Source organism: Balearica regulorum, chromosome 1 (genome assembly GCF_011004875.1).
Source record: "Balearica regulorum gibbericeps isolate bBalReg1 chromosome 1, bBalReg1.pri, whole genome shotgun sequence".
NCBI lineage: Eukaryota > Metazoa > Chordata > Aves > Gruiformes > Gruidae > Balearica > Balearica regulorum.
The window spans coordinates 133,221,477-133,247,787 of NC_046184.1; the positions used below are offsets into that span (position 1 = coordinate 133,221,477).

General features: G+C 38.7%; 1 protein-coding gene across 3 annotated transcripts in view; it reads right to left on the bottom strand.

Annotated features, from left to right (window-relative positions):
• Positions 1-21,107, bottom strand: part of CDKL5 (cyclin dependent kinase like 5) — a 151,223-nt gene extending 130,116 nt beyond the window's left edge. For 2 of the 3 annotated variants that reach the window (XM_075775560.1, XM_075775557.1), the window contains exon 1: positions 21,015-21,107. The gene's annotated coding sequence lies outside the window, so the exon portion shown is untranslated. The remainder of the gene's footprint in view (positions 1-21,014) is intronic. The other variant, XM_075775558.1, reaches the window with a different exon arrangement.
• Between the last annotated feature and the right edge of the window lie 5,204 nt (positions 21,108-26,311).

Below are 26,311 nucleotides of genomic sequence, written 5' to 3' on the forward strand. Positions count from 1 at the left end.
TTCGAAGGCTACCAAATCACATCCATGTATCAAAGAACCGCTTAACATCTCTTCCCCACAGTGGGGCACTAGGGGGGGAAAAAGCTCAAGTAAGTATGTCCGTTCATAGGCATCACGTGCCTATTACAACATTTAACTCTACATCAAATAAAACAATATAAACCAGGAGAGAAATACTATTTGTGGTCCTTTTCCCAAGTACGTAGTTCGAGTATAACTGGTATTGAAACTATTGCCTCTGACCTACTTAAAACTCCTTCATCACAATGATTTAATCCATCATAATGGATTAAAAAAAAAAAAATTATGTGTCTCAGAGTTCCTGAAATTTTCAGTAGCCTCAAATTCCCCCATCCTGTTCACAATAAAAATGTGTTCTACTGATGACAGATAGGATGGTGTTAGACAAATTATTCTAGTGCACCCCGGTCCTGATACAATACAAAATTATGCAAGAGCAGGTAGAGGCACCAATAAAAACCTCCTCACATGATCATCTGCCCACAATTTATTAATCTAACCAAAACACATGGCTTTACTCCATGCATTTTATGCAGTTATGCAGATGCAAAAAAGCTCATTTAAGAGCTAAACAACTTCAGTTAGTGAATTCCTTATCTAGAATTACTTGAGGAATTTTCTGAAGGCAGATACACTACTTCTCACCATTACAGAATGGAGAACGTCTTGCTATCACACTCGATCATTCAAATATCTGGAAGAGATGAGCACAAACACCCAGATCTTCCCATTTAAAACAGAACTGTCATAAAACCAGTAATTCACACAGTGAACAGCCAGGAATAAGACTTGCAGCTTAAGCAAAGGTTAAGATTGGTACTTCCAAATAACTTGAGGGGAAAAAAACCCCACAAAACAACCCACCAACCAAAGAAAATGCCTTTTTATTGCCCACTTTCTGGTTAACGAGCAGGGAAGGATACTGTTACTTTTTACTCCTCTATTTGTTCTAGTACTGGTTCTTCCACCTTCCTTGAGAATCACCTTGTGCTTTACACAAGTCAAAAAGTTTCGTCACAGCTACCAATTCAGATTTTAAATGAAGAAAGCAAAATTCCTCTCTGTAACACTAAAAAAATACCTGCTAAATACAGAATCAGAGTAGGGACCCAAGATCCAATCAATGCATCTAGGTTACCAAATTTTTCTTTTAAAAATCCCTCCCCAGCTCCCCCAGTCAAGAAAGAATACAGGCGGCATCTTCCAAAAAAAAAAAAAATGCTATGCATTTTTCATAAGCATAGGATCTGTGACTTTAAAAGAAGAGGTGGAGGCTAGGTATCTTTAGATGCTCCTGAAGTTTATTTTTGTAAACCAAAAGTAGATCATTAACACTGTTAAGACCTGTAGACCATAGGTATTTCAAAGATTCGTGGAGCTGATAACATAGTATGAATCTATATGAAGTATTGTCACTTGCGTAAAACATGGATCTTTACTAAGAGACAATCTTTCAAGAACATTAAAACAGTTACACTTGTTTGACCACAGGTCTACCAAACCCAGCATCTGCTTTCTGACAACAGCCAGAAGGGATACAGAGCATAGCACATGACTGCTACAAGCATGTAAAGACAACCCCGAATATTCTCCCAAAGACTCTGCCCCATACAGACACACCCTCCCAAACATCCTATTGTCCTCACTGTGTTCAAATCAGATAATCTCTTCCTCAGATCCAGATTTCATTACAGCCCTGTTTTGTGCACTTTGGTAAAACAATACCTGTTTAACAAAACACAGCCTAAAACCTAGGAAGGGCATCATTTCATGCCATATTGACAATAAGACAATTGTAACAAAAAGAGTAATTTAATACAAGAGTAATTTTCCAAATATGGATGAGCAAGTAAAGACTAGGTTAGCTCAAACTTGACATTATCATCCTTACACACAAAAATTACTGGATGAAGTTTTATAAACTGGTTTGTAGCAGATTAAGGCAGTTGATTACAGTAGTTTCTCCAGGACTTAAAACCTATTAGTCTCACCTTGTGGGAAAAAGAATCTCTCTCTAAGGAAGAGAGCAAGCTAAAAACCAAACTGCCTTAGCTAACCAAGAGTTACAACAGTTAATTCAAAAGAACTGAGTAATAATTCAGCTATATGTTCAAAATATTTTTTCTAGAAATGTCACATTCATTATTAAAAGGCCACAAAGCATATAGCTTGTTTGGAGATCCTAAGCTGGTTACACCCAAATGTCAACAAAAAAAGTTAGGATCCCAGAGAAACTAACAAAGGGCTATAGGATTTTTTACCTACAATAGCTCACATGAAGTGCAGAACAATTAGAGCACTCCAGTTCTACCATGTCTTCAGATTGCTTTCACCGAATATTGAAAATAGCACTAAGTGGTATGAGTCTGAAAGAACCTAGAAATTTCAAAAGTTATTAAGTTATAGCTGTAGTCACAGTTTATCTGTGTTCTTACGACTGCAGCTAGTCAGGAGTGTTTATTCTCATTTTATCAGTCAGTGCAGCAATTCAGCTATACCAATGAACTGGAACTTTTACTCCAGAAAGGGAGCTGAACAGGGTAGGGAGAGAAGGGAAAATAGCACGCTTATTGCACACTTTTGTAGAATTGTGCTTCAAGTGAAAAAGAATTCCCTTTCTTCCTCTTAATTGTTCCAAAATTCAACAGATTTCAGTATTGTGAACTTCTCATTTAAGTTCAGTAACAGAAACAGAACATCCCTTATCTGCTTATGCCTTCAAAGAATTCTTTTGCCTCTTTGGTTTTTGCAGATTTGTAACATCCAAACAACAGTAACTACCTTTTGAGCTTTGTCCTTTGAAATACACTACTGTTAGACTGATCTGATAGCTATTAAGTGTAATATTCCATTTAAATAAGGAACCCTGAACACTAAATTCAAGTTAGTACACAGCAGCAGTCCTATTTGTTCTTCTTCGCCTCTCCATTTATTTTATCAATTTAAATGGAATTAGAATGGAAATTTTGAGAAGTTTAGATCACTTGATTTATTCATCTCAACACTATTAAGAGTTGTAATTAAATTGCTTTTATTTCTATTTTTAGAAATACAGTGGTTTATATTTAGAAATTGTATGCAAAACATATGAAAGTCTTCCTGAAAAGGAAGACACACTCCTTCTGGTTTAAAAGCAACTCTTTGTTTAACTGATACCAAAACATAGAACAATATGGAGTTACCACTTGCAATATTTTCTGATCTCTTTCAATGTATCTCCATTGATGAGCACACAAACACATGACATTAACAACAGAATCCTTTACTCACCACCAAATAAACTATCTATGCCTTGTAAAAAACTGATCCTAAAGAATACACATTTTTTTACTACATCTTGTATCTGCCATAAATATGCAGAGTGAACAAGTATTATACAGACTCAGTTGTAGAAAAATATTGATAAAGCATTAATACTGAAGACACTGCCACATGATCTTATGCTGTAAAGCAAACCCTATAGGCAGTAACAGTGAATTTTTATTCTCAGGCAAGTAATAGAAAGGAAGAGTTCATATGTGTATGAGTTTCAGTTATGAAATACACCTTGATAAAAATCAGAATTAAAAAATTTAGAGGCTGCTGATAGTAATCTCATCAATACTGCCATGCATTAATGTTAGCCACAGGGTAGTGCAGCAGAACAACAGAAGAGCTTCCATATGTAGACCACTAAAAGCAGAACTTGCTACACCTAATACCCACTAGCAGAGCCTATTAAGTAATGTCAATTTTACATATATGTATCAGCCTTCTAGAGGTGAATGAATTCTTGCATGTTCCCTTCTTTCAAAGTAACTGATCAATGCATTATTGTCTCATCTGAAACAAGAAAATGCGCATCAGCTTTTCCAATTAATTTGGCATAGACTTCCTATGCACAAAATATGTTTTACTATTACAATACCTTGCATCATTCTGTATTTTCTGTGATACCTGACAGCAAATGAGACTTTGGGGAATAGGTCTTGTTCAGTATTTCATTTTATTACTGTTGCCATTATGGATAAGCTATCCATAGCCACACCTTTAAACAAAAATAGAGGCTAAACAAGGTTAGAGATTTTTATTCTCAGAAATTTGACTGTGTATTGTCAATATCAGGTAACTGTCAAAAAAGCTGCAGGAATAAAAGACAATTAACTAACTAGTTTCAGTCTTCAGTCCCCCCCCCCCCTTTTTTTTAGTTCAATGATAAAACATAGTTCACCATAATTATCAAAAGACACTTTCTTAATATTACAATTGAAAAGCTTCAAAATCATATTTGGGGAAGAAAAGTGGGCAACGTAAAACAAAACCAAAAAGATTTAAAACCCACATACCATACAAAAGACTTCTTCCCTTAAGAAGATCATCTTGCATTTATAAATTATACACATAGTATTTCTGTATCATACAAGTGGACTATTTGTAAGAATGTAATAATTTAATTTAATTTTATACTGGTCATTACAAACTTCAATGCAATTCTATTTAAGAGTGAAAAAAACCACAACAATGAGGTAGTCTTCACTTCAGAGTGACAGAGAACTTCAGAGAAACAGAAATGGATTGAATCGAGTTTACACATGTATTTTTTTGCTCTAGTGAAAATGAATGTATGTGCAGCGCAGACTGACATTTTTTTCTGTTTCAACTTGACACAGCACACAACTGGCATCTAAGTATGAAGTTCTTAAATTTATTTAAGAACTTAAATTTTATTGCTAAAATAAACACAGAAGTGTTGAGCTTGATATTTCATCAGGATTTTTTCCCAACCAAGACTTTTTTTTTTTTTAATCCTCTCCCTAATTTACTGCAACATTTGCAGAAGTTCCCAAAACACTTCAGAACCATAGAAGCCTACCAAACAGAAGAACCCATAGTGGAAAATTCAAGAACTAGAGAGATTCACTTTAAAAATGTGTTTATAGCTGTACTACAGCAAAACACTTCCCCCTCCTCCCCCAATCTTACAAGCAACGCTTCCCCATTCTATCACCTCATTCATTAATTATTGCTTAAACTCAAATATACACTACCTACATATTTTATAAAAGAAGAGATACTCTTTAACTTAATTTGTTTTGTTTTCTCTTATACAAGAGTACAATTGAACTGCAAAGCTAGAAATGTAAAGTTTTTATGTAATTATAACTTAATTACTACCAGGCCTTTATTCTTCAAGAGAAAAATATTATCAAGATCATAGTGGGGTTGTGTGTCCTAATTAGAAGAACAAAACTCTTAAATGTATGACCAAAAAATGCATTATGCAGTTGAACAACTCATACTAAACAACAGAATTTTTCCCCACTTAAGTGAATTAGACAAAGGACAGCTCAGACTTTGAGGTGCTCACACTAGCCCAAAACTAACACCTTACCTCTAACAGGAAACCGTGTTTAGCAACTATGTTACTCAACAACACACAAAGAAATGCTTTACCTTTTCAGAAGATGAGAGTATTATAATCTAACCACCAGATAAACAAAAACTTTTGAACACCATATGGATTCAAGATTCCAACTTTATCTCATTATGGTGCTGGGGTTGTCACACTCTTTTGCACATCAGGAGAAGTTAGGTATTAAATCTCTTAGTCTCTCTCTGCACAGGGAATTTGGGGACAGAAGAGCTATAAGATTCATCTCCTCTAATGTTTGCTACATTTACTTATTAAACACACACTGCAAATACAGTTGTTAGAAAAGAAGTTCTGTGGTTAATATTCAATAAATATACTTTACAATATCAAGGATAAAATCTTACCAAAACCCACTTAGCCAGATCCTACAAGATCTGCTTATTCTCTGTTAAAAGGACTACCATCCACAAATTCCCTTCAACAGTAATTCATCATACAGGCTTAATTATTTCTAGAAATCAATGGTTAGGCTACTGAAAAGCACATGAAAAGCCTTCATAAATAAAACCAGAAAAATGTGGCAAGTAACACCTTCCTTCTCACTTTGAAGTAATTGTTAATAGATAAAACAATCCCCATTCACTTCCTAAACTTAGTCTACTCAACATCTGCCCTCCATGGCAGCAATCCTAAAATAGAACCATGACGCAAAAAAAGGACCATTTCTGCCATACCACTGACCTTCATCACACCTTCTAAAGCTTCACTGGAAGACACACCAAGGAACTGGAAATAAGCACATTTGTTCAAAGCAAAACATAGCATAAAATGCTAATCTTCATTAAAATGCATCACTAAGCAGTTAGTCATTCATAATTTGACCAATAGTTCCATCAAGAAACGACAGCCAGCAAGATTCCATTAAATTGCAACGGAGAACAAAAGAATACAAAACAACTTTAAACATATACTAATCACAAGCCAAACCCCTGAAGCACCATCTTACCCCTTCATCTCTGTAATACAAATAGACTAAACAGTGAAGGACATATTACTAAAACTTCTATGGAGAAACGACAATTATCACCGAATAAGAGAGCTTTGCATACTTCAGTGTTCTATCTTAAAAGCAGTCTACAACCTAGAGAGTCCTTTTTGGTTTGGTTCCTGTTCAGAAATCTCAAATGCTGAGCCAAGAACTCTGCAATCTCTACAATTCAAAAGAAGAAAATTAAGAAGTTCCAACTGACTTCCCATATACAGAGATAGGAACAGCGATACTGAGATCTGCTCAGGACACCTCATCTCATGTCATTGACAAAGCTGCAAAATCCACCTAAAATGCCTTCTCAGTATATCCACCAGCAACACTCATTTCCACTTAACCTCTAACTTCACATTTCTTAAGTAGAATAGATGAAAACTTTCACCATTCACATACTCCAGCTCTGATTCAATTCAGTTGTGCCTCAGCTGCAAGGAATACAATACAGGGAGAGCTTACAGTATTACCATATAATGGGGGGGGGGGGGAATCACATTTGTTATTTTGCAAAAGGGCTACTTGATGTTTATACTTTTTAACTAAAAGAATCATTACAAATAAGCGCCAAAGAAAACACCAACCACTTTTCTACCTTAACATTGTATAAACAGCACATGAATAGTGGTACACGGAAGAACAAAGGCACCACACTGAACAGAGCCACATAGCACAGCCCAGAATGTTCACAGTTTCTACTAAAAGGCATAAGCACGACAGTTTTCTGTTTTCTCAAATTTTGCTCCAATTTGTACTTCTCCAACTTGTTTCACAAACCTCTTAAAATAAGACATGCAAAATAAGGCAATTAAATAGGCCCATTCATGGAACACAAAGTCTTGTTTCAGGTCATGCTCAGCACAACGCCATATACAGCATAGATTTTTTAAACTACATCTATTATTCCACTCTTTCCAAATTTAATATATTTTATTTACTCCACTTAATATCTTTGAACAATTGTTTACAGTCATTTATACCACGGCACACAATGCTTTATTACTTAAATTGCCCTCATACCTTCAAGGAGTTTAAAACCCCATATACTATGCTTACTTGATGTCCCATGATTTTGATAGAATTTTAAACAAAAAGCTCAGATTACTTGTTTGCAGAAACTGACTCTCAAAAGTGCTGATAGAAGATACAGCTTTCAGTGTATAACAAATGCAGGTAAATACTTGTTAATTATCTGGCAATTTAACTAACCTGTTTCACACTACCCAAGGACCGAGTACTATTTTCACTCAATCCTTCTGTTCTGAAAGGGAAGGGTTATAAGGACGTATGTTTAATAGTGTTTAGATTTTAATTCAGGTATGATATGTTCACAATATTTTAGAAGCACAGTAATGAACCAAAATAAGTGTTAGTAAATGGCTGCACACTAGAACTCTTACTCATCTGGAATTAAGTCCAATTGCTACCTTGACTTACATTCCACATTTTTAGCACTCCAATCAAAGCTGTACCATATATAGCTGGCACTGGCATGTGCACAGTATTCTCTCACCCCACTACTGACATACTAACTAAAAATCAATTTGGAAACTTATTCTGTATGTTTCTCCTCCAAGAGGATTACATTTCTCTTAGGTACTGCAGTGCAATTGCTCAACAGCTGTTCTCATCTTTTTTTAGATTAGTTTGAGCTGTGTTTCTCCTTCTCCAATAATTTGGTTTTGCTATTAATTAAATGGCAGTATTATTTTCCTCAGGTGGAATTATTAAAAAGCATCTTAATAGGTTATCACAATTATAAAACTCACAAGTACAACATACATTGCTTTATTCCATACTGTTAAGGAACAATGTTTGAAAGAGAATGTCTACTTGTCTTCACTTAATCAGAGAAAATGCAAAAAGACTTATCAAACTGAAGAAGTTAGTAGGAAAAAAAAATACAGTATGCACATATTCCAGAAGATTTTCTTGAAAATTATTTCAAAATACCTCCCTTTACATTCCAGTATTCCATAGATAATTAGATGATTTCTCTTCAGTTCACGTATTTTTGAGGGATATTTAAAGGACAAAGACTTCAATATAATCTGTGGCCTTTGTACAAGCACTTTCATTTTTCTTAAAACAAAACAAAAAACCAAAACAACAAAAAAAAAAAACCCACCAAAAAACCCCACCACAATCAGGAGAAAATAAGCTGTTAGCATTTTCTCTGTTTCTTAAATATTTCACAAAGGCATAAAAGTTAAATTCCTTGCATAAAAAAAAAAATATAAATCCAGTATTTTCCCCAGTATCACTACATCACCACTGGCAGTCCCACATAATGGATCATGAATGACTACGGAAGTGGTCCATAGGAGAATCAGTGGCACGCAGTAATACTAGAAACAGCAGCAACACATCCCTAAGAGCTACTTAATAGCCAAGCTAGATTAAGTACAATATGAAATAAGGCTTTGTAATTTAAAATCTGATTTTGCAACAAATAATTTAACAGTTTGAATTATAATAAAACTGTAGAGCATTAGTGGTATATTTTGCACACTTTTGTACTCTTAGAGTCAATCTTAAAGCAAGCATCACAGGAAATTCTCTAGCCTACAAATACTTACATGCCCAGCATCATTTGCTCTTCCACCACTAGCCCTAGAGAACCTAAACATGAGCACATACTTGTGCTTTTGCTTGCAAAATGCAACTAGACAAAAGTATTTTCATGCAAGTGTTATTACATGTTAAAAACAATTTCAGCTTTTGATATTTTGCTTCTAGATTTAAACTCTAAGTTAAAGCATATTATAATGCCACTTTTGCTGTGGTATCATGACAAAAATCTGTTCCATACAACTATGAGGCTTTGGCAGACATTAAGCAATTCACATCATGTTCAGATTTATTTCTGGTTTTCGGCAGAGGAACTTGACCACCACAGTCTGCCATATGTAATGAATATGAAAGCCTACAATTTCTTTTAATCTGTCCCATAGTTCCTCAATAAAATGGTAAAGTCTGTCAGACAAGGAAAAGGAATTTAGGGAAAATTCACCATCCATCTCACAAACGCGATGGATTCTAGAGGTCCATTTTAATGTTCATCTATCATTGCACCTGAAATAAAATCCAATTATTTTAGCTTCACAAGTGGACTGGATTTTCATCCCGAGAGATATGAATGAGCCATGAAATGATAAAAAAAGCCCATAAATTAACATCACACAAATATATATGCTACAGAGCTGTCAAATCCCACACTTGGAACATTAAACTGAATCCGCAGCTCCTCGGTTTAAACTTTTAGCATGACGTGTCCTCTCAAACATTAGCAGCCAGCACAAGTACTACCATCCACTGGATAATACCATACTTGGGCAGCACATCTTGCCCAGGCAGTGTTTCACCACGAGTAGGAAGGCTCAAGGCTGCTGGGAGCTCTATCCACAGGGGTAACCTCCCACCACACACTGGTGCCAGACCCTTCTCAGTCACATGGCCCAGCACAAGGCACGAAAGTCTTCCCTAAGACCCAGCACATAGGTCTCCCATGTCAGAGCTGCACAGCAGATTAACAAATCTAAATATGCTCAACAAAATAGTCTCATTTTCATCCCTGCTTCCATTCTGCTACTGCAACCCAGCTTCCACTATTTAATTTTCAGCATTGTATGCAAAACCAGCTTTAAGGATGGGAAAGACACCGTATTTTCCTTTCTAAGTATCAGTTATGTTCACAACAGGTGGAAGAAACTGGAAGTGGTCATTTATCTGTGCAGCAACTTTCATAAGCACAAATTAGGATGGGGGTCCCATCATACAGCCCCTACCCTCAAGATTCAACACTATAAAACCACACTCTTATTTTCATGCATTACATGCCCTACCATCAACCTTGTACATTTTAGACTACAAATTATCCCACAAACTTGGGGGTATGTATGTTTGTTGGATGGTAAATGTGCACAGGGCTTCGCAGCTTGCGTATTCTGGTGGGGACTGTTCTGTTGTAACTATTGCTGTACTTCACAAAGTAAAAAGAGAACAAAAATAAAACTAATGATCAAAATCAGAAAGTGAGCAAAACGTTATATTAAACCCTAAGCAATTTAAGAAAAATCCAGAACAGTTTGATAGTCACAAAGTGAAAGTTGTAACTATTGTTAATAAATTCTTTAAAAGTCTGAGGTATTAAAAAAGAACTAGCGTTTAAAAAAACCAAAAACACAGCTATTGATTTTAGAGTGGGAAAGTAAATTTGCTATAGTAAAACTGTTTATTCATACTTTCTATAATTGAACAATCTTTTTTCACTAGCATTGAAGCTAGTAGCCTAATTATTTAAAAGGACAGCAATACTTCCTCTTTGTTAATTCCTTTGAAGAAGAATAAGCTAACAAGCTTGATCTGCCATTCCATTTTCAGTGAAATAGCCAACAATAGCTCAAATGTTATTTTGGGTGAATATAACTAGAACAGTCAAGCAAAAGGTCACCCATTTTACTGATGTGGAAAAATACAGGATAGGCCTCCTGGCCTCCCAGGGCTGTTCAGTACTTTGTATGATCAAAGCTGAGCAGGCTCTGGCCTTAATACAACTACCTTCCTATCTCCCCATATCCATATGTATATTTGCAAAATAATTGTAGTCACTGTATTTTACAGTGACTTATATAAACAGATTTGATTTACCCCTCCCCCCAAAAAAAACCAAACCCACAAAAAGCAGATAACATCTCCCAGTCTCCAAACTTATAGTTAAAATAATGTTACGTTTCAAATAAGTTAATTACATGGATTTTTTTCTGTGAGTTACATCACATAATTTGAGTCAACAGAAGCAACTGAAAAACAATTAGGTTAACAGAAGTAAGGCCATATTTGGGGTTTTTTTTTTCCAAATATGCTGTTTACTCATAGACCTTTAGGCAACTAAAATGTCAATATGAATAGACTTTACTGAAACAGATTTAATGATCTCTGAACAACAGAAATAGCTATTTGGTTAGGAAAAGCAGAGTCAAGGTTCACTTTCTGAAAATACTGTTTTGTTACTATTACTGTGGGCATCCCACACTGTCACCTTCACACTGAAAGCTGCTTTTATTTATAGCAGTAGTATAGTTTTTAAAGAAAGTCAAGCAACCCATTTGTTGTGTTGAAGTTGCAAAATTCTTGAAATCCTAAACTGAACAAAACATTTCAGTCCTCCATGTTTTTCAAGAAATATTTCAGTGATTTTGATTTGTTTTGCTGTGCTACAGCACCTCTTTTCTCTCTAATCCCCCTCTGTTCTATATATGTACTATGTTTGAAGTTTTTCCTGGTGGCTGCCACTCTTCTTCCTTCATCAACTTCATATTTCTGCCACTGATTTTGTAGGATATGTACAACCTCTTACCCACGTACATCAGATGACGTGTTTTCCATTTCACCTACAATTTTCTCCTTTTCCTTGCTCTTTATGATAGTTTTTAACTGAGCAGCTCTCTCCCCATTTCCTTTCAAGTTGGAAATTGTTTAAATTTCTGCATAACCTACATCAGACAATGCCAAATGTGTCTCCCGCAGTAACTCGGGGTCCCACGTCCACCCATGACAGTACCCTTACTTTCCTCCTAGAATAATATCCCCAAATTACCGCCCCTGTGACATCACCCCCATCACACACAATGCAATAACCTATCACATCAGCTTCACATCTCTCCCACCTTCCATACTACATTTACTTTGCGCACTAGCTTGGCACAATACAGCAAATGCCATGATCATGCATTACTACAGGCTGCCCAAAGACACAGAATGGAGTTCCCCCCATTTCTTGCCCAGTGTCTTGTCTAACCATCGGCCTGATTCTGTAAGACCTGTATGTCTGCAACAGAGCTGGAGAACCCTGCCCCTCTGCCTAAGCTGACTAGGAATTGAGCAAGTGGTTCAGAAGTTACTGGCAGGGTGGGAGGACAGGCTAATGGACAGATGGAATGATTGCATAAGCAACCTTCCCTCAAACTAAAATAAAACTTTGAAGTCCCACCTGTTTCACAAAGCATTTCATCAGCACTAGCCACTCCCCATTTCAAGGTTTTCCGGTTTATAATAGGCTACACTGCATAAAGTAGTAGTTTTAGCCTATAGACTCACCAGATCAACACATTACATCACGATGTACAGCTACAGCGCTCCATAAATAACTGTCTTTAAACACAAGCTGTACCCAAACAAGATTTCACAGTTAAGTAGAAGAAGAATGGTTGCATAAAAACATTATAACGGCATGTAATTTAAAACATCCTTCGTAATAATAATGCCAACAAAAGAGGAGAGAGAAAACTCAAGATTTTGGAGTGGTGGTTTTTGGGTTGGTTTTTTTGTGGTGTTTGGTTTTTGTTTTTAAGAAATACAAAAGGATGTAGAGAAGTAAAAATAAAGACTACTACCAATTAAAGGATCTGCAAAGGCGTCTTGCATTTCAACAGCCTAAGATTGTGTGAAGGGATAGAGAAGAAGCTGTGCTAGATGAACAGATGGATCAGGAAAGTGTGAAGAGGTCCATAAGGTAGACTCAAGTTTTTAAAGCATGAAACTTCAGAAGCAAGCATAGACTCACTGTAGGTGTTTTCATACAAGGATTAGTTAAGGTGAGGGATTTTGGGGTTTCTTTTGGGTTTTTTTTAAAGCTTATTCATGTGTGTAGATAACAGCATACTACGCATGCACGTCCGGAGTGGTGGATTCAGGGATACCGCAACTCCATCCTTGTCTGACAAGCAAGGCAAGGAAGACTGGAAGTGTTTTTTGCAGAGGTTAAGCAAACAACCAGATGGCAACATTGTGGATGCGGCAGATTAAGAGAAGAAACAAAAAAAGGGAGGGACATCTGAGTCAAAAGGAGGAAAAAAACCCAAACCCTGCTTGTACCAAAGACCTTTGCTTCCTTTTAGCCGGAATTCTCTTTTCAAGCACTCAAAAGAAGATAATGCAGCAGCGTCATTAAAAAGAGTTGAGCATAGTGAGGAGGAAAAAAAGTGCCCTGAAAAGAAAAGAATAATTGAATTTTACACAACTTCATCCTAATGACATTAAGAACAAATATATTTTCCTAAAAATACTACTTTTGTACAGAAGGTTTAACTAGACAGCCTCCTGAGGCCCCTCTTCTATCCCTGATGTCAATTATCGCTTCAAAATACCCTAAGCAAACCTATTAAAAACAGCAGCAGAAAGTTGGGGAGGGGGTATTCTATATTTATCAACAGATTCAGCCTCACTACAGTGAGCACCCATCTTGCAGTAGAAAAGGATATAATTTTAAAAAGTGTATGTTCTGAGGTTCACAACTGAAAATTATTAACATTTATTGTCACTGCTACGGCAATTGCCCACTCTTTGACTAATAAATAGCTTTAATCTTTGGGTGAATAGTTCTATACTTAAGTAACCCATAAGCAAATTCAACATTTTTTGGATCTCAAATGGTATGTAACAAAAAGCAAACTTGTTCTAAGTTATCATAAATCTATGCCCATCCCCTATTTTTCATCTCCAAAGTATATTCTAACAACACAGAAAAACACTTAAGAGCTACCAGTACATCTACCAACTATTTTGAATAACTGATATTGCAAATTCATGTTAAGATGTGAGATTAAAATCAGTTTCATATACTATATGAGGTGCTGTATGTTCTGACAGTTTTATGATTTCTTCACCTCTGAAGGGGGTCACATAAAAACTGAAGTCAGATGGGCCCCAATCCTGCATACACTTCTCCATAAGCAATACAACTGAAGTTAAACATATGTTTAACTTATTACATGTGCGCAAATATTAGTAGAGAGCGCTTAAGTGACTCAAGGGAATAAACAAAATGTTGCCAAGTGTTCAAAATAAAAAACAGAAGAGGAAATTTTTCCTGCAATTTGTTTTCAGCTACTGTAAATTTTTTACCGAAGACAGCAGGTTAACAGGAATTTAGAACAAGTGTAATAGCTCAGAGAAGAACTTTACGAAGGGTTGACTACGACATATCCCCACCTTCCATGCACGTCAGTTTTGCTACTACTGTTTCAGATAACAGTCAAAAATGCAATCTGTAAAAAACCCCATCTTGGAAGATGCGGAACAATCAAACTACATTACATTTATTCGTGGACAACTGCTCTGATGAACTTGTAATTAACATGATATGCTGCAGCATGCAAGATACTCTTCCCAGGCATACTGAAATTTGTTGTAAGAGCCAGCAGAGAGTAATATCCAAATCCTTCCAGCAAGGTTCTGAAGCTCATCTACTACAGGACTCCCACCAGAACAGAGTTTCCTCTTTGCCATCATCTAGAAATGTTGTCCAGATAAAAGGGAGAGGACTGGAAAAGAACAGTGAGCACCACCAAGCATTGTGAATCCACAGCATTCAGGGCACACTGGACCTTCTGCTCTACCAACACCAGCATAGTGTTGACACACGCGTAGGCAAACATGGGGAGTTTGAGAAATGAGAATTACACAAAAAATAAATATGACCTTCTTAAGATTAGGAAATGTAGCAACAAGTAGGAAGCTTATAAACACAAATTTACTGTGCTCTCAAGTTTAATTCAGAAGTTTCTATGCTTTAAAGATAAACACACACAAAGTCCGACTTGCTGGTACAAAGGTTAAAAAACATTACCAGCTGGTAGGTAATTTGCGGCCATGAATCCGATTGTTCTAACAGGTTAAAATGTCACCCAGTCTACCACATACAAGCCAAACAGGAGATCTACCTTCTCAAGGTCAGAAAGGGATGAAACTGTAAAGCACTGAACTGATGTACCTTCAAATAGCTATTCACTTTCACATGCAAGTGGGACTTCACAGCTGAGAAGGTGCTCACTTCATAAGTGCTGAGCTCAAAGTAAACCAAACGTACTGAAAAACTCCACATGATTCTATGTGAGATAGTTACCCTAGATAATTATCAATTCAGTAGGAACTCTTAAAAAAAAAAAATCCATTTCAAGATCACAGCTTCTGTGAGTTTGAAAACTAAGGGTTTCCCCACAAACTCAAGGGCTTCATATTTAGTTGTTAGATGATGAGATCAACCAAAATATAGTTCTAACGAACTAAGCTAAATAAGACTTCTCCCCTACAAACGAATCATCGTAAGTGTTAACCATTTCTCTGAATTTGCTAAAAAATGTACAGTTCCTACAATACACAATGACTTTTAAACACTGATACCTAACTATGAAGAAAAGTGGAGGAAGGGGTGGAAAAAGTTTTGTGGTCATATTCAAGCTCCAAGAATTATTATTTTTTAATAGTTGAATAAATATTTGATTCTACTGACCCTTACAGCCACATCCTCCCTTTCCTTCAGTTGAATGAAGCAGTGTTTTACCATTAACATCTGTACTTCTATAGTCATCTGTAAGAAAAGGTTAACAGAAACAGTGATACAATTTACTCAAAACAATGGAGCTCTATGTGGCTGGCATAATGAGGATTCAGTTAAGAATTGATTTGTGTTGTGTTTCTTCCAAAGAAGAAATTTGTTTGTTTTTTTTTAATTTGGGGGCTTCCCCCCCCCCCCCCTTTTTTTTTTAAATATTGCCAGGCAAGTATTTCTCGTGAATGCTACACACAACCAGATTATCTCCTTTTCCCAAAAGAAGTGTCAGTGTTAAATTAAGTTATCCTATTGTTAAAAATAAATCGACTAAAGGATTAATTTTCAAGACATTAACAGGCAATTCCAACACTAGAAGGTTCAACCAGCTTAGATTAGGCATACAAATTTGAAGCCAAACTGGAACACACAAATATCTCTTCTGCAGTAATGTCAGAAAAATAAATCTAATTGCACAAAAGCTAGAATTAAAAGCTCCTGGAGACCTGAACACTTCAGTGTAAGAGGTAAGTATCATAGAAAGTCACCATATATTAACTTTCTATTTATTCCATACACATTTTCTTCATTTTAAGATGCAGTATTAGATAATTTTGACTCCACAGCAACTAAACATCAATTAGGTATCAACCTTCAGATGAACAGAGAAGTAGAACACAACCCTAACTTGAGAGCCTTTACATTCATTTCTAAAAGTCATTTTGCATAAAGGAAACAGGCATGGAAGGTCTCCAAAGGCTAGTTTATTCCTATGAAATTCTCATGGTTGCCTCAGAGAAGTGAGGAAAAAATATATGCAATATTTCTATGGCAACAGAGCTTAAGACATGTAAAACCTTTCAAGTTTATTTTGTTCTTTCATTGTGATTTCATCAAGATTTTTAACACAATTATTTGTGCTATGCTAAAATATCTTATTTCACACAATGACAAAGAAATATATTATTACATTCTAAATAAAACCCCTTTATTTTTAAAAGCTGAATGCATTAGTGTTGTGAACGTTCAGAAGTTCAACATTTTTCCTTCATCTATATTTAACACGAAACTGCACAGACTCAGCAAGAGGGCTGATGTTGTAACAGTGATTTCCTCAGTTTACTTATGTATTGTTTTAATGCTCATTTAATTTTATATTATGAAATTAATTCTTACTGCTTCTGATGCAGACAGCTGGTATCACCATTTGCAAATACATTTCCATCTAGATACTATATTATAGTTAGAATACAGAATTTAGAACCAGGAAATAAGTTCTATTATTCATTACATTGCGTACATTCTGTAGAGATTGCAAGTCACTAACCATTCTCATACCCTGACGTTCTGATGTAAAAATAGAGATAAAAATCTAGAGGTGCTAGGTTTAGCTTATTCTTTAAAATTCTCAAATAGAAGTTATGACAAATGTAAGCCATTCTTGTTCCTTTCACATGATTAGCAGACAGTTCACAATGATTTCATTTATCCTCCATGTCAACACATTTTCAGGATAGCTCCCTCTTATTACTGTTTCATGACCCATGTTCATGCTCTGCCCAGATTAAGCATATAAATTCAAGAAAATTCTCATTAATAAGAATTCATACCTTATCCAGAGCTTAAAAAATACCTAGGAAAACCACTGGTTAGTTTTTTTTTTTGTTTCCAGATTTCTACTGCTAAGTGTTGTGTGTTCGAGAGAAAGCTAATGCTTATATGTGAATAGTTTTCAAGAGCATCCATATATAGTCAGTATTACAAATAGCTATTTTTATAACAGCACTGAACTGGCTTTTCATTATATATAGAGAGAGGGTGTTTTCTGCATACAGAAATTATTCTCTTATTCTACCTTGTACTTGCAGTCTTAGCTCTCCTCCCACTCACACAGTCCTGCTCCATACAACAGAAATAGCCACTGCTAGTGTCAAACCGCACCGACACTACACTTCATAGAATACCAGGTTGGAAGGGACCTTGGGTATCATCTGGTCCAACCTGTCTCAGCAAAAGCACAAGATGGCCCAGCACCCCATCCAGCTGAATCTTAACAGTGTCCAATGTTGGGGAATCCACCACTTCCCTGGGGAGATTATTCCAATGGCTGATTGTTCTCATTGTGAAAAATTTTCCCCTTGAGTCCAATTGGAATCTCCCCAGGAGTAACTTGCGCCTGTTACACCTCGTCTTTTCCATGTGACCCCTTGTAAAAAGGGAGTCTCCATCTTCTTCGGAGCTACCTTTTAAATACTGGAACATGGTGTTAACCATACCAGTGCTCCAATATAATAGTTTCCAACAGACAAGCCCAAACCTCTTTATAACAAGAAGTTCTCTCTATACTGACCATAAAATTTTTTACATTTTCCTGTAGCTTTTTCACTAGTAAAAAAAGGTTTATGAAATTGATATTCTCAAGGGTTTTATTAGGAACATTAAAGCTACCGTAAACATTTCAGTATTTGAATCTCAAAGTGTATTTTTTCCTCATCATTATTAAACTGAAAGGATCTATGAGAACATTAAGATGGATCTGCAATGTCTTTGTTTCAACACTTCAAGTTTTGAAAACTAAGCCAGAGCAGATCAGCTACAACACTAACAGGTTTGTTACAACTCTCACTGTAAAATCAGACAAAAGGAATCAAAACAAATTTCTAGTTTCAGCTTCCATAAAGTTCAAGTCTAAAACATTTTTAAAAAATTCTCTAACATAAACCAATAATGGATTACATATCATAATCATTTAAATTGTCAACATTCAATTAAAGTTAAAAAGTCAGGCATAATGCAAGTATTTTTTATATGTATATTTTTGAATGATGGTAAGAGCTTTCAACTGCAGGTCTAAGCACTGGCTGAAATTAATTCAAAAGATCTAGTTCCAAAATATGGTATGGCACTTACTCCTTGCAGCACTTGGTTGCTACAGCTTTAGACTTCTCACCTTTTCCTATAAACTATGGTCTTTCACCCATTGTAATGTATCATCCAGTTTTTCTGCATGCCAGAAAAATCCAGGGTGCTAATAACATGGTGACAAAGATTTTGATACAATTTTAATTTAAATCCCTAAATACTACAGTTTTAGATAAGTACTGACAAACAAGGCCATACTCCTGAGAGTTATTCAATGCGGAGGCTTCTTTAAGCAGAGAGCTCTCTCCTTGCAGAGCATCTTGCCAAAAGTACAAAGGGGGAGATTTTCCTTCCTATTGCCAAATGAGCAAAATGAGAGAAATCTTCAACACCCACACAACCAGAGGTAGTATTTAAGTCTGTACAACAGAAAAAGCCAATACTTCTATTATTCAGTCCACCTATTAAAATGGCGCTTCGTGTTTCTACTACAGGCAGGTATATTTTATAAAAAGCTTGCTTTTTTTTTTTCCCCCCCCCAACTGCAGACCTCTTTGCTGTTATGTCAGCACACACACACAAAGACAAGAAAAAAATCTTAAAGATCACGTTTTAGGCAAACTCAACAGACTATTTGAAATGCTAGATTTGACACCCTTACAGTGAGTTCTGGGAAAAAAAATAGCTAAGTGTCCATATAGATAGTATAATGAATTGGAAATTGAAGATTGTACTAGCCAAGAAACCATTATCAACTGGTAATATACAACTTGATCACTCATTATACTGGAAGCTGGCAGTGCTCAATATCTCTCTGAAAAACAGCAGAGAGGCATGAGGACAATAAAAAAAACCCCAAACAGGACAATTTAAAACTTCTCTCCTGCAATACTGCAGAACCTGAAGGCCATTCTTGATCTGCATCTATCAGTACGCCAATGGATTTTCCTAGCCCTCCTCTGGTTTATATTCTCTCACAGCCTATTTGAGACATTTCACAAGCTTTCCTAAATAAATATGTATTTGCAGTAAATAAGAACTCTTCCAGATATGATCGTGACTAATGTATTACCATCTTGACGAGTCTACTGAGAAGTCAGGTAACAGCTTCCCTCACCCGAGGCACAGCACACAGGAATTTGCATGATCATTACTAATTTCACTATGGCAGTTTCACGCTGTTGCTGTTTCAGACAGCTACCTGCCGCAGCAATGGTAGGCAGTACAGGATGCAGACAGAAGGAGGATCCCTGAGAGCGAGGCTGGAGTTGTTCAGCAACAGCACGCAGAGCCCTCACGTACACCAAAAAGAATGGAATAGGAACAGAGCTTCTCGCTCCTCCAGCCCGGGAAGAGGCATTGCTGCAAACACATAAAACCCTGCTTGAAAAAAATCCTTTTCCCTTCCATCTGCTCAAGTCCAAGGATAGCAACCAAGTTTTCCCTGCTCACTGACCAATATGAAAGATGAAACCTGAGAGCAGAATCAAGGAATAGCCCATCAATGGGAATCCCGGCATCCCTCTTCTTCCTAGCGGTTCAAACTGAGGAACAGCCTTCTCTCCTGGGTGTTGTCCCCTCCGATGCTCTCCATCACCACCTACCTACCTGATAACAACTAGTATATTTTCTCATAATCGGCACAGAAAACGCACAAGCCCAGCAACAGTGCAACTGCTTAAAAAAAAATAAATACAAAATAAAAAGAAAACCCCACAGAAAAACACTCCCTCCCCCAAATCATCATAATCTAAGGAATATTTTTTCAGTAAAAGCCAAGAGCCCTCCCAGCCAGACGGAAGAGGATACCAGGGAGGACGAGGGGACAGCCAGCGCAAGACAAGGAACACAGGCGGAATCCCACCGGCGGCCGCCCCCACCATCCCCGCCGCCACCTCCCGGGGCACCTCAGTGAAACCACGACCAGCGGAACCGAGGAGGGGCCGCGCCCGCGGGCTCTGCCCCCTCCCGAGCGGGGCGGCGAGCGGACACGGCGCCGCCGCCGGACCCCGCCAGGCACCGCAGCCTCGCCCCCTCGGCCCCCTGTGGGCCGGGCGCACCTGGGCTGCGGAGCGGGGCGCGGCGCGGCGCTGCCCGCCGGCGGAGACACTCACCGGCCCCGCGCCCGCCGCGGCAGCGCCAGGAAACGGCTCCCGGCGGGACGGGGGGAGGGTGGGCGGCGGCCGCCCAGCGGCGGGGGGGGGCGAGAGCAGCGGGGGTCGCGCGGCTGGCCGGTAGGAAGGGGAGGAGGGGAAAGGACGGAGCTGAGGGAGGGGGATGAGGCGGGGGGCTGCCCCACCGCCGCAGCAGTAGCAAGAGCCTGGCAGCCGGGACGTGACAGGTGAGGGCGGCGGAAAGCAGGGGCGAACTCCCGGCGCTCGCCCGGTCCCGCGCAGCTCCCCTACCTCCGCTCCGGCGCTGCCGCTGCTCTGCTTACACCCGGCGGCGCGCGCTCAGTCGCCTGCCGCCGCCCCCTCACTCCGCTCCCCCCGCCTGCCGCGGTCCCTCCCTAGCGCGGCGCTCAACCGACACCACTAGCCACAGAGCCGCGCCCTCACGCCCGCACTGACACCTCCTCCCACCAGTAGCAGAGGAGCGAACTGGCCTCAGGCCACACCCACGTCCTTCTCGACCAATAGAAACTAGACATGATCCATTCCCTCCTCTCCGCCCTTCACTGGTACCGCCCTCAGCCTCGGCCCTGCCCTCCCTCGCGACAGGTTCGGTTGAGTCGCAGCTGCCGAGCAACGGGTGCGGGGCTGCGGGCGGCGGCGGGGCCCTGGGGTCCTGTCAGGGGAGAGGCGGCGGCAACTGAGGGGAGTCCGGTTGCAGGAGAGGCGGCAACAGGCGTGGGTGACACCTCCGCTGCTGGCAGCGCAGGCAGGTGGAGGTGCGGGGGGTCAGGCTCCGGCATCAGGGCAGGGCCGTGAGGGACGGGGCCCTGCCTGGACGGGGAGGGGGCAGGTGGCTTCTTGTTAGCGGGGGTTCGTCTAACGGATGGTCTTTTTTTTGCTTTTTTTTTTCTCCTTTTTTTTTTTTTTTTTTGGCATGGAAACTGGTCCACGCCCCCGGCACGCAGAGCCGTTAGTCACCCGTGTGCGGAACGGGAGAGGGGGAGAAGGGCCGTAGGAACTGCTGCTGCTTTTGCCGGATGGATGGAGAGAAGGGCAGCGGGGATGTTAAAAATCAGTATCTCTTTTTTTTTTAATCAGATCAGCTCCTGAAACCATGAAAATGTCTCCAGCACTCAAGCATTACAAAACCATAATCTCAGCTTGCAGATTCTGTTGCTGGCACCCGTAAGGCTTGCACTTTCCCGCTTTGCTCACACAAATTAAAAATACAGTTAAATATTAAAGCCAATTTCAGCTGCCACTTTCAGGCAAATATCGAATATCAGATGCATCATGGCAAAATGCAGTTCTGCAAGTTATGGATGCTTGAACTCAGCTCCCATTTTCTTGGTATGCTTCAATGGTTATTTAAATTAGAAAAATGTTATGAAGCCCCCTGGACATAACATGCCGTAGGACTCAGTGATGGTTGAGTACTGCTAATGTAACACTAACCAAAAGTATATTTCTTTTGTAAGGATACGAACCTTAAAAGAACCTGCGCAGACAGATAACAGAACTTAAGGCGTTGCAGTGCATAAAAATCAGGTTCCTCATTTTCATTTGCCGTTCCACACAGACTGCTTCCTGAGCCTTGGGGCACTTAAGTGTTTTAGTTTGGATCACGGATGCATTTTTGAAGTAAATGCTGTTATAACTTACAGTGCTTTGATTCACAGCGTGGAGTGGTGTTGGAGTGCGTGAAGTAGATCCCATTTGGATGAAGCTAAACGGGTGAAGGTGCTCCAGGAGTGCACCTAATGCATTCCAGCCACAAATGAGCGCTCAGTGGGACTCAAACTGAACTAGTCCAAACACCAGAAATGCCTGAAATGTGTACAGCTTGGAGATCAGGCCCTCAGCACCAACTGTTGCACTATACAGGTCTTCTGTTAGGCTGTGGTGCTTGCCAGTGTAGTCAAAGACTTGGAGCTTTGTAGTTCAGAAGGAAAGTCTCAGAGGATTTCTAATGTAACATCTGAAGGACTTGTTTCGTAGTTCACGGCAGGCAGTCAAACTGATCTTCTGAAACTTTGATGCTTAAGAGTCTGCCAAAATTCCCAATTTGTATATAGATCTGCCCATACCATTGTGTCATCCATAGCTATAAGGATAACTTGAACTGAAGTTCAAGATGTGATGCTGTTGTCTAAAGGGTAGAAAATGTGCTACCAGTGTTGCTACTCCAGATACTGTCGATGGCTTTTGTGGTCCCTAATTATCCCCCTATGCCTGTAATTGATTTCAGGATAGAAGCCAGTGGTGCTTCAAGTTAAAAATTAAGATAAATGACTGGGTAATGCTTTAATGCTTAAAAATAACTAAATTAATTTCTGGTAACATACGCTAGCAATTAAATAAATTCTTTTCTATCAGTGTATCTTGTCATTTTAATATCAGGCCAGATTGTAAGTGATGTAGTACATGTTGAATTTTTGTGAGAAGGCATAGACAGAACTGCTGCTGTGGCAAAATCTCAGCAGAGAAATGTGGATTTTTGGTTATAGCCTACACAAAATCAATTTCCTTTTCCCACAGTGCTTCTCACAAGTAACCATTTTCATGCACTAACATGATGTAGTTACTCTTCTTACTGAGATCTGCCTTCTTTTGGATGTTTCTCATAATAAGTTATGTGATAGAGAAGATAGAACACTTTATTATAAACTTTAATCTTGAGCTTTGCTTCAATAAGGACAGCAGTCCATAATTTTACATGCCTGAATTCAAACATCATAGCTCACTTCTCTTCTGGGTTTCTTCAATATTCATCATAATATTTTTTTCCCTCATCTTGCGGTTGTAACAGAAAAGGTAAGAGTACAGCAGATTTTTTGTTTACTGCATCCAAAAGTTTAAGGCTAATTTCACTCAACTGAAAAGATGGAATTTTCTAACATGAACCCTTGCAAATCAGGCAAGGACGTGGAGGCCAAGCCCTCTTTTTCTGACATGCGCATCATGGTCTATAATAGAGGTTTTGTTTTGACTAGACTAGACTAGACTCCACCAAGTCACTAAATAAAATATAGGAAAAAATATGATTTACCAGGTAAAACAAGCATTTATGACTCTGAATAGAAATAAGTAGCAGGTCTCATTCAGCACAAGATACCATTTTTAGTCATTTTTCCTGTAAAAAGGATGAGAAACACCCAAGTTTGGGCCACCTGAGTGTTTTTTCCAGCGACTCCTAAGGGGGTCATGGAGTGATCCAGACCAGAGACAAACACTTGAAGGCAGCAGCCAGATCGTCTTGGCTTCCTTTTTTGGTCCCACAAACTAGCTTGGCTTGGTGTCAGGCTGGCCCTTCAGTGCAGATCAGAGCAGTCTGATCTGTTCTGCTGGAAATGGCATGAAGAGCCAAGTCCTAACACGGGTCTTCTCTAGGAGCACCTATGAGTCATTGTACCAGCTAGGGATAGAGGCAGCTACTGGTTTGATGGCTAACCAATGTAATACCGTCTCGGTAGGAAAGAGCTGCTTACCCGCTGCATCCGTATCAAGGCATTGACACTGAGAGCCAAGTAGGAAAATATTTTATGTAAGCAGCAGAAAGTGGATGGCAGGAGGACACTGAGTAGCATTATCCATACTGTTTAGACAGGTATCAACGTAAATACATGGGGCAAGATACTATCATAGCATTTTAGAAGAGCCTTTAAACATGCAAAAATCAATGGGAGTTTTGCCGGGCTTAAAAAGTGCAAAAATTGGCACATGGATAGGAGCAGATTATTCATTTATTCTTTCTTGCAGTGACATTTCATTACATACAGAAGAAACAAAAACCATGAAGAAGTGAATAGATATTGTTTCTTTGCTACGGTCTTGAGAGAAAACAATACAACAAAAGGCAGTGATGCTGGTTTTATTATTTTCTGCAAACTGGCTGTTGCTTTCCCAGGAACCAAGCTCTCAGTTGAGCAAGCAGTAATTTAAAAAGAATTTTATCATGAATTTCCTATACAGCACTGCATATTTAATACATGCAATAAAGGCTGACAGTCACAATTCTCAGGTGGTAGAGTTTGCTATAACTGCACTGATATCCTTTTACAAAGCTTTTCTTAAAATGTGTATTTTAAAATTTGCAAGTATTGCTCTTGAATGGGATCATTCATTTCATTTTGAAGATTGGGCTCATGATCAAAGAGTTATGCCTTTATTCCTCCCTGTGCAATCATTTCCATGCCAGGGCTACAAACCAATTTTTTCCTTCCCCTTCATTTGGTGGGTGCTGCAAGCATCCTTCACCGAAATGGCAAGTGATTTGCCCCACAAGATTTGCCTGGTTCGGGCGTTTGTGGGGATTCAACAGGGATGAGGGTTTTCTGCGCATCCCCACCACAGAACTGCTAGCTGATCTGCCCAGCACTTCCAAGTCAAACAGAGCCCTTCCAGGAGTGGGGAAGTAACAGAAAAAACAGTGCTTGGTCTGTAAGAAATAGTTTTACTGACTTATTTAACAAGACTTGTATAGGCTATGGAAAGTACCAGTGATCTAGAGCTTACCTACTCGCTGCCTCTTAGTTTAAAAATAGGTTTTCTGTGCTGCTTAGCCACCTGCTGTATTCTCCTCTTATGCATTACCACTGCCCTTTCTTCTGGCTTCCTAAACATGTGTGGGTAGATTGCAAGATACACATTCTGCTTTTACAGAGCCAGGACTCAGCCTAATTATAACCTGCAAGATCAGGATGTGACTGTTTTGACTTGCAGAAGCAAAGATGAATAATTGAGTTGTTGACATTTAATTTGTTTAGATATTCTGAACTCGGTCCACTTTTTACTGTAATTTATTGTGTTTATGACAGTGCTGATACCTGATGAAAATTACCTATGTGTGCAAGCCATCATTTGCATTGTATTTTCCGATGAAGTAAATTGACTTTTAGCAAAGTAAAAACACTTTTGTTGTTCTTTTATGATTCTAAAGTCAGTGTGTTTTTATAACTTCTCCATGACAAGAAAATAGTACACAGAATAAAGTTAAATAATATTTCTTTCCAGACTACAGTAAGTTAGACAATCTGACATTTCAAAGAACTATACATCTGTATTTCAATTATAATGACCAGTTATGGTCAATGGATTTCATTCATCCTAATGTGTCTTACTGTGTGTAATAGGCACCTTCAGTGTGCACATAGGTAGCTTTGCCCATGAGGTATTTCATCCTCAAACATAATTCGTGGGTTTGTGTTAGTGTTTGGTTGGAACAAGACAGGGGGTAACATGACATGATTGCAGGGTGGCTTTCTGTTGCAGTAGTCTTTATCTTGAGCTCTGGTGGCAATTCCTGTATGTCTAGACTCATCAATGCTGCAGTCCTGGGCTCATCTCAGAATAATGATACTGACATACATCATTTAGCAGGGGGGTTGGACTAGATGATCTCCAGAGGTCCCTTCCAACCCCTACCATGCTGCAATTCTGTGATTATAGTCTTACAGATCAATCACATCATCTTCCACCCCTTTTTTCCCCCAAGGAGCTTTGGTGTCCCTGGCAATGATGTCAGAATGAAAACAGATTGGATAGATAGGATAGCTCACATTTTTTTCCAGTGATTATTTTCTTAAAGT